Source organism: Schistocerca cancellata, chromosome 10 (assembly GCF_023864275.1).
Source record: "Schistocerca cancellata isolate TAMUIC-IGC-003103 chromosome 10, iqSchCanc2.1, whole genome shotgun sequence".
In the NCBI taxonomy this organism is placed as follows: domain Eukaryota; kingdom Metazoa; phylum Arthropoda; class Insecta; order Orthoptera; family Acrididae; genus Schistocerca; species Schistocerca cancellata.
In genome coordinates, this window is record NC_064635.1 from 133,186,009 (window position 1) to 133,195,846 (window position 9,838).

At 45.3% G+C, this 9,838-nt stretch overlaps 1 long non-coding RNA gene across 1 annotated transcript; it reads right to left on the reverse strand.

The window, feature by feature from the left end:
* Positions 1–1,232: 1,232 nt before the first annotated feature.
* On the reverse strand, positions 1,233–8,082 carry LOC126106886 (uncharacterized). The gene is made up of 2 exons (XR_007523414.1): positions 8,028–8,082; positions 1,233–1,498 (listed from the first exon to the last, which is right to left on the reverse strand). It is a non-coding gene; the product is annotated as an uncharacterized LOC126106886 (long non-coding RNA).
* Positions 8,083–9,838: the final 1,756 nt, after the last annotated feature.

Below are 9,838 nucleotides of genomic sequence, written 5' to 3' on the forward strand. Positions count from 1 at the left end.
TTGGTAAGTTACATCATCTTATATACAGGGTGTTTCAAAAATGACCGGTATATTTGAAACGGCAATAAAAACTAAACGAGCAGCGATAGAAATACACCGTTTGTTGCAATATGCTTGGGACAACAGTACATTTTCAGGCGGACAGACTTTCCAAATTTCAGTAGTTACAATTTTCAACAACAGATGGCGCTGCAAGTGATGTGAAAGATATAGAAGACAACGCAGCCTGTGGGTGCGCCATTCTGTACGTCGTCTTTCTGCTGTAAGCGTGTGCTGTTCACAACGTGCAAGTGTGCTGTAGACAACATGGTTTATTCCTTAGAACAGACGAAACTGCGAACACCTCGTGGTTTATGCAAGATGGTGCCCGGCCACATCGCACGGCCGACGTCTATAATTTCCTGAATGAATATTTCGATGATCGTGTGATTGCTTTGGGCTATCCGAAACATACAGGAGGCGGCGTGGATTGGCCTCCCTATTCGCCAGACATGAACCCCTGTGAGTTCTTTCTGTGGGGACACTTGAAAGACCAGGTGTACCGCCAGAATCCAGAAACAATTGAACAGCTGAAGCAGTACATCTCATCTGCATGTGAAGCCATTCCGCCAGACACGTTGTCAAAGGTTTCGGGTAATTTCATTCAGAGAGTACGCCATATTATTGCTACGCATGGTGGATATGTGGAAAATATCGTACTATAGAGTTTCCCAGACCGCAGCGCCATCTGTTGTTGAAAATTGTAACTACTGTAATTTCGAAAGTTTGTCTGCCTGAAAATGTACTGTTGTCCCAAGTATATTGCAACAAACGGTGTATTGCTATCGCTGCTCGTTTAATTTTTATTACCGTTTCAAATATACCGGTCATTTTTGAAACACCCTGTATATATATATATATATATATATATATATATATATATATGTGTGTGTGTGTGTGTGTGTGTGTGTGTGTGTGTGTTTGCATTGTCTTAACGTGTGTGAGTGTGTGAAATATATATGATTTATATGTCTGCTTCGTATATGTGTGCCTCCTTAAACAGAAAATGAGGTATTGCAAAGCGTGCCAGACACAACTAGTTTGGTATGCAAGTCTTGGTGAAAGTCGTTCAACGTTTGTTTGAAATTTATGTTATACTTTTAGACGACGTGGTGGGCTTTCAACAGCACAATTTCGAAATGAGTGAGTCTGTAAGGAATGAGGAGGAGAGGTAACAAAGAAGAGCAGTCAAGTTATGCTCTAAGCAGTCGACTGCCGTTTATTTCCGGTAAGTGGAGCGCTACAGCGGTGATCAGCCGTAGATGATGGGCCCGTGCACGGCGGCGGCGACGACGCGGGCGGCCGGCACGACCGCGGGGGCGGCCACCACGTGGGGGGCGGCCAGCAGCACGCCGCGCTTGTCGCGCCCGGGGGCGGCGGCCGAGGCGGGGGCGGCGGCCAAGGCGGGGGCGAAGGCGGCCGAGCAGGCGGCCAGCGCCAGCACCACCAACAGCACCACCTACAACAGGACGGCCGGGGTGTCCGGTTTAATAGCAATCCCGTGTACAGACCTAGAACGAAATCTGCAGTAGTGAAAAATAGAGATAATGTTACTGATAGATCATGGTGACATATGTCCTCGCTGGAAAGCACGCATAGAAGGCCGGCCGGAGTGGCCGAGCGGTTCTCGGCACTTCAGTCTGGAACCGCGCGACGGCTACGGTCGCAGGTTCCAATCCCGCCTCGGGCATGGATGTGTGTGATGGCCTTAGGTTAGTTAGGTTTAAGTAGTACTAAGTTATAGGGGACTGATAACCTCAGATGTTTGGTCCCATAGTGCTCAGAGCCATTTGAACCATTTTGAACACATAGAAGAACTGTACGACGATAAGACTTCGAGAACGAAAATTACACTACTGGCCATTAAAATTGCTACACCACGAAGATGACGTGCTACAGACGCGACATTTAACCGACAGGAAGAAGATGCTGTGTTATGCAAATGATTAGCTTTTCAGAGCATTCGCACAAGGTTAGCGCCGGTGGCGACACCTACAACGTGCTGACATGAGGAAAGTTTACAACCGATTTCTCATACACAAACGGCAGTCGACCGGCGTTGCCTGGTGAAAAGTTGTAGTCATGCCTCGTGTAAGGAGGAGAAATGCGTACCATCACGTTTCCGACTTTGATAAAGGTCGTATTGTAGCCTATCGCGATTCCGGTTTATCGTATCTCGACATTGCTGCCCGCGTTGGTCGAGATCCAATGACTGTTAGCAGAATATGGAATCAGTGGGTTCAGGAGGGTAATACGGAACTCCGTGCTGGATCCCAATGGCCTCGTATCACTAGCAGTCGAGATGACATTCATCTTATCCGCATGGCTGTAACGGATCGTGCAGCCACGTCTCGATCCCAGAATCAACAGATGGGGACGTTTGCAAGACAACAACCATCTGCACGAACAGTTCGACGACGTTTGCAGCAGCATGGACTATCAGCTCGGAGACCGTGGCTGCGGTTACCCTTGACGCTGCATCACAGACAGGAGCGCCTGCGATGGTGTACGCAACTACGAACCTGGCTGCACGAATGACAAAACGTCATTTTTTCGGATGAATCCAGGTTCTGTTTACAGCATCATGATGGTCGCATCCGTGTCTGGCGACAGCGCGGTGAACGCACATTGGAAGCGTGTATTCGTCATCGCCATACTGGCGTATCACCCGGCGTGATGGTATGGGGTGCCATTGGTTACACGTCTCGGTCACCTCTTGTTCGCATTGACGGCACTTTGAGCAGTGGACGTTACGTTTCAGATGTGTTACTACCTGTGGCTGTACCCTTCATTCGATCCCTGCGAAACCCTATATTTTAGCAGGATAATGCACGACCACGTGTTGCAGGTCCTGTACCGGCCTTTCTGGATACAGAAAATGTTCGGCTGCTGCCCTGGCAAGCACATTCTCCAGATCTCTCACCAATTGAAAACGTCTGGTCAATAGTGGCCGAGCAACTGGCTCGTCACAATACGCCAGTCGCTACTGTTGATGAACTGTGGTATCGTGTTGAAGCTGCATGAACCGCTGTACCTGTACACGCCATCCAAGCTCTGTTTGACTCAATGTCCAGGCGTATTAAGGCCGTTATTACGGCTAGAGGTGGTTGTGGTGGGTACTGATTTCGCAGGATCTATGAACCCAAATTGCGTGAAAATGTAATCACATGTCAGTTCCAGTATAACATATTTGTCCAATGAATACCCGAATATCATCTGCATTTCTTCTTGGTGTAACAATTTTAATGGCCAGTAGTGTATATACAGGGTGTTACAAAAAGGTACGGCTAAACTTTCAGGAAACATTCCTCACACACAAAGAAAGAAAATATGTTATGTGGACATGTGTCCGGAAACGCTTACTTTCCATGTTAGAGCTCATTTTATTACTTCTCTTCAAATCACATTAATCATGGAATGGAAACACACAGCAACAGAACGTACCAGCGTGACTTCAAGCACTTTGTTACAGGAAATGTTCAAAATGTCCTCCGTTAGCGAGGATGCATGCATCCACCCTCCGTCGCATGGAATCCCTGATGCGCTGATGCAGACCTGGAGAATGGCGTATTGTATCACAGCCGTCCACAATACGACCACGAAGAGTCTCTACATTTGGTACCGGGGTTGCGTAGACAAGAGCTTTCAAATGCCCCCATAAATGAACGTCAAGAGGGTTGAGGTCAGGAGAGCGTGGATGCCATGGAATTGGTCCACCTCTACCAATCCATCGGTCACCGAATCTGTTGTTGAGAAGCGTACGAACACTTCGACTGAAATGTGCAGGAGCTCCATCGTGCATGAACCACATGTTGTGTCGTACTTGTAAAGGCACATGTTCTAGCAGCACAGGTAGAGTATCCCGTATGAAATCATGATAACGTGCTCCATTGAGCGTAGGTGGAAGAACATGGAGCCCAATCAAGACATCACCAACAATGCCTGCCCAAACGTTCACAGAAAATCTGTGTTGATGACGTGATTGCACAATTGCGTGCCAATTCTCGTCAGCCAACACATGTTGATTGTGAAAATTTACAATTTGATCACGTTGGAATGAAGCCTCATCCGTAACTAAATGAGCTGCCCGCATCTCGTGGTCGTGCGGTAGCGTTCTCGCTTCCCACGCCCGGGTTCCCGGGTTCGATTCCCGGCGGGGTCAGGGATTTTCTCTGCCTCGTGATGGCTGGGTGTTGTGTGCTGTCCTTAGGTTAGTTAGGTTTAAGTAGTTCTAAGTTCTAGGGGACTGATGACCCATAGTGCTCAGAGCCATTTGAACCATTTTTTGAACTAAATGAGCTCTAACATGGAAATCAAGCGTTTCCGGACACATGTCCACATAACATCTTTTCTTTATTTGTGTGTGAGGAATGTTTCCTGAAAGTTTGGGCGTACCTTTTTGTAACACCCTGTGTAGGTGCTGCCGCATTCGCGAGGGACATCGTAGACACCGGACAAAAGAACAGGTATGTCGTTTTTAAACAGGGTGCAGCATATCTCGTGTCTTGGGGGCGGACCAGAACAATGATTTCACTCATTCTGTTTCTGTGTAGCTCTGCTGCTCGTTGCCGTACAGCATGGCAAAAAAAGCAGCCGGCTTGGTCTCTTCTGCCGATTCACAAGCCGTCCTTCATCGGTGGCATCTGAAAGTGTTTTCAATGCCTCCCTCACTACAACCATTCCTTCTCAAAACATGTCTCAAGTGCTCAATTCAGACTATAGATGGTCGTCGTCAGAAATAATCTTTGCTTTGTGTTCTAGCGCTTCCTTTTATACCGGATGGTGACATCTGTCGGCGTTCAAGTATCGATCAGTTTGCGTTTGCTTTCTGTACACTGAATGACCACGCTGGCCTCTTGCCTTCTGCTTAGCTATAACATGTAAAAATCGTAGTTTGCTATCGTGCCTACATAAGCGGGAAAACGTACCAATCCTAGCTATTAGTGGTTTTCACTCCTCACAACGACGATGGGGCTGAACCGCACAGTAACCCAGGGTTCGGTGTGGGGCGGCGGTGGGGCGAGTGGACTGCTGTGGCCTGTTGCCATAGTCGTTGGGGACTGGAATGCGGTAGTGGAGGAAGGAATAGAAGAAAGAGTTACGGGAGAATATGGGCTTGGTACTAGGAATGAGAGAGAAGAAAGATTGAGTTCTGCAGTAAATTTCAGCTAGTAAGAGCGACTACTCTGTTCAAGCGTAAAGCGAGGAGGAGGTATACTTGGAAAAGGCCAGGAGATACAGGAAGATTTCAATAAGTTTGCATCACGGTGGGTCAGAGATTTCGAAATCATATATTGAACTAGAAGGCGTACCCAGGAGCAGAAATAGAGTCAGATCACAATTTAGTAGTGACAGGCTGGAGTTTAAGAGACTAAACAGGAAGAATCGGTGCGCACAGAAGTGGGATACGGAAGTCCTAAGAAACGAAGAGATACGTTTGACATTCTCTGAGGCTACAGGCACTGCGATAATGAATAGCTTAGCAGATAGTAAAGCTGAAGAGGGATGGACATCTATAAATAGGGTAATCACAGAAGTTGGAAAAAAAGCCGTAGATACAACTGTAAAAAAAACTATAGATAATAGATTAAATGCTTCAGTTGATCGACAAAAGAAAGTAGTACAAAAATGTTCAGGGAAATTTAAGAACACGAGGCACTTACGAACGAAGTAAATAGGAAGTGCAGGGAAACTAAGGTAAAATGGCTACATGAAACATATGAAGAAATCTAATACGAAATGATTGTCGGAAACGCTGACTCAGCATATGGGAAACAACCGTCGGTGAAACTAAAAGTAAGCGCGGTAACAATAAGAGTGCTATGGGAATTCCACTGTTAAATGCAGAGGAGAGAGCGGATAGGTGGAAAGAGTACAGTGAAGATCTCTACGAGGGGGAACACTTATCTAATGACGTGATAGAAGAAGAAACATGAGTCAACAGGAAAGAGCTAAGGAATCGAGTATTACAATCATAATTTAAAAGAGATTTGGAAGAATTAAGATCAAACAAGGCAGAAGCAATAGGTAACAGTCCATCAGAATTTTTAAAATAATTGTGGGAGAGGCAACAAAACGACTATTCACGTTGATGTGTGGAATGTATGAGTCTGGTGATATACCATCTGGTTTTCGGAAAAACATCATCTACACAATTCCGAAGGTTGCAAGAGCCGAGAAGTGTGAGAATTATCTCACAATCAGCTTAACAGCTCATGCATCCAAGTTGCTGATAAAAATAATAGACAGAAGAATGGAAAAGAAAATTGAGGATCAGTTTAACTTTATAAAAGGTAAAGGCACCAGAGAGGCAATTCTGATGTTGCGACTGATAATGGAAGCAAAACTGAAGAGAAATCGGGACACGTTCGTATGATTTGTCGACCTGGAAAAAGTGTTAGACAATGTAAAATAGTGTAAGATGTTAGAAAAAATTGGAGTAAACTATAGGGAAAGACGGATAATATACAAGATGTACAAGAAGCAAGAGGGGATAATAAGAGTACGAAGTGTTCCGATAAAAAGGGTGTAAGACAGGGATGTAGTCTTTCGCCCCTACTGTTCACTCTGTACATCGAAGAAGCAATTAAAGTAAGTTTCAGGAGTGGAATTAAAATTCAAATTTTGATGACTTTGCTGTCCTAAGTGAAACTGAAGAAGAATTACATGATCTGCTGAATAGAATTAACAGTCTAATGACTATAGAATATGGATTGAGAGGAAATCGAAAAAGACAAAAGTAATGAGAAGTAGCAGGAATGACAACAGCGAGAAACTTAATATCAGGATTGATGGTCACGAAATAGATGAAGTTAAGGAATTGTACTACCTATGGAGCAAAATAAACCATGACGGACGAAGGAAGGAGGATACAAAAAGCAGACTAGCACCAGGAAAAGAGGGCAGTCCTGGCCAAGAGACAATATTGACTGGAATACTCTCTTTCAAATTCTGAAGGTGGCAGGGGTAAAATACAGGGAGCGAAAGGCTATTTACAATTTGTACAGAAACCAGATGGCAGTTATAAGAGTCGAGGGACATCAAAGGGAAGCAGTGGTTGGGAAGGGAGTGGAACAGGGTTGTAGCCTATCCCCAATGTTATTCAATCTGTATGTTGATCAAACAATAAAGGAAACAAATGAAAATTTCGGAGTAGGTATTAAAATCCATGGAGAAGATATAAAAACTTGGAGGTTCGCCGATGACATTGTACTTCTGACAGAGGCAGCAAAGGACTTGGAAGAGCAGTTGAATGGAATGGACAGTGTCTTGAAAGGAGGATATAAGATGAACACCAACAAAAGCAAAACGAGGATAATGGAATGTAGTCGAATTAAGTCGGGTGATGCTGAGGGAATTAGATTAGGAAATGAGACACTTAAAGTAGTAAAGGAGTTTTGCTATTTGGGGAGCAAAATAACTGATGATGGTCGAAGTAGAGAGGATATAAAATGTAGACTGGCAATGGCAAGGAAAGCATTTCTGAAGAAGAGAGATTTGTTAACATCGAGTATTGATTTAAGTGTCAGGAAGTCGTTTCTGAAAGTATTTGTGTGGAGTGTAGCCATGTATGGAAGCGAAACGTGGACGATAAATAGGTTGGACAAGAAGAGAATAGAAGCTTTCGAAATGTGGTGCTACAGAAGAATGCTGAAGATTAGATGGGTAGATCACGTAACTAATGATGAGGTATTGAAAAGGTTTGGGGAGAAGAGAGGTTTGTGGCACAACTTGACAACTTGGTAGGACATGTTCTGAGACATCGAGGGATCACCAATTTAGCATTGGAGGGCAGCGTGGAGGGTAAAAATCGTAGAGCGAGACCAAGAGATGGATACACTAAGCAGATTCAGAAGGATGTAGGCTGCAGTATGTACTGGGAGATGAAGAAGCTTGCACAGGATAGAGTAGCATGGAGAGCTGCATCAAACCAGTCTCAGGACTGAAGGCCACAACAACAAGAGGCTAGAGCGGCGTGCGGTACTCACTGCGAGGATCCTCATGGCTGGACGGCTGGTGTGTTGAGCTGCGTCGGCTGCAGACAAGACAGGTGCCGGGAAGCGCCAGCGGCCGCCTTTTGTAGTCGCGCGACCGCGGGGACACGCCCCGGATTAACGGGGCATTGTGTCGCGCGCTCTGCCCAAAACTTCCCCGCAGGCCTTGGCCGTCTTTGGCGCTCGTTAGCAGCTGTGCACATCCGTGATGCCACGGGCGATACGGCACTTTGCCTGTCCTCAACATCTCTAGAATACACCCACCGTACATCATCTGTCCTCAGATTAATCCTAGCTGTACCAACTCATTTTCCATGACGTACAATACCGAGGGGGTGAACACCACCAAAAAAAAAAAAATTAAAAAAGAAGGAACATATTTCGTTCCTTGTTCTTAAATTTGTTAACAATATACACGCCAAGAAAGAAAAAGAAAGAGGAACAGCAATGCACCACGAAGGAATCGGTAGATGTGATGTACAGACAAACAAATGTTACAAGAACTGGATGGTTTATTCAAGAGACAGAGCATCACAAAACGAGCGAGTCAACAACTTGTGTTTTTGTAGGAAATATAATGCAATAGGGGTTTGGAGCATATACTGTATTCAAACATTATGAACCACCTCGAAGGGATACGTAATCAGCATGGTTTCGCAAAACATCGTTCTTGTGCAACGCAGCTAGCTCTTTATTCGCAGCCGGCCTAAGTGACCGTGCGGTTCTAGGCGCTGCAGTCTGGAACCGCGAGACTGCTACGGTCGCAGGTTCGAATCCTGCCTCGGGCATGGATGTGTGTGATGTCCTTAGTTTAGTTCGGTTTAACTAGTTCTAACTTCTAGGGGACTAATGACCTCAGAAGTTGAGTCCCATAGTGCTCAGAGCCATTTGAACCATTTTTTTCTTTATTCGCACTTAGTAATGGCCGCTATCGACAGGGGATCTCAAGTTGATTCCGCATTTCCGGAAAGCTTTTGACACAGTTCCTCACAAGCGACTCCTAATCAAGCTGCGGGCCTATGGGGTATCGTCTCAGTTGTACGACTGGATTCGTGATTTCCTGTCAGGAAGGTCGCAGTTCGTAGTAATAGACGGCAAATCATCGAGTAAAACTTAAGTGATATCAGGTGTTCCCCAGAGAAGCGTCTTGGGACCTCTGCTGTTCCTAATCTATATAAATGACCTGGGTGACAATCTGAGCAGTTCCCTTAGGTTGTTCGTAGCTGATGCTGTAATTTACCGTCTAGTAAGGTCATCCGAAGACCAGTATCAGTTGCAAAGCGATTTAGAAAAGATTGCTGTATGGTGTGGCAGGTGGCAGTTGACGCTAAATAACGAAAAGTGTCAGGTGATCCACATGAGTTCCAAAAGAAATCCGTTGGAATTCGATTACTCGATAAATAGTACAATTCTCAAGGCTGTCAATTCAACTAAGTACCTGGGTGTTAAAATTACGAACAACTTCAGTTGGAAAGACCACATAGATAATATTGTGGGGAAGGCGAGCCAAAGGTTGCGTTTCATTGGCAGGACACTTAGAAGATGCAAGTCCACTAAAGAGACAGCTTACACTACATTCGTTCGTCCTCTGTTAGAATATTGCTGCGCGGTATGGGATCCTTACCAGGTGGGATTGACGGAGGTCATCTAAAGGGTGCAAAAAAGGGCAGCTCGTTTGGTATTATCACGTAATAGGGGAGAGAGTGTGGCAGATATGATACGCGAGTTGGTATGGAAGTCATTAAAGCAAAGACGTTTTTTGTCGCGGCGAGATCTATTTACGAAATTTCAGTCACCAACTTTCT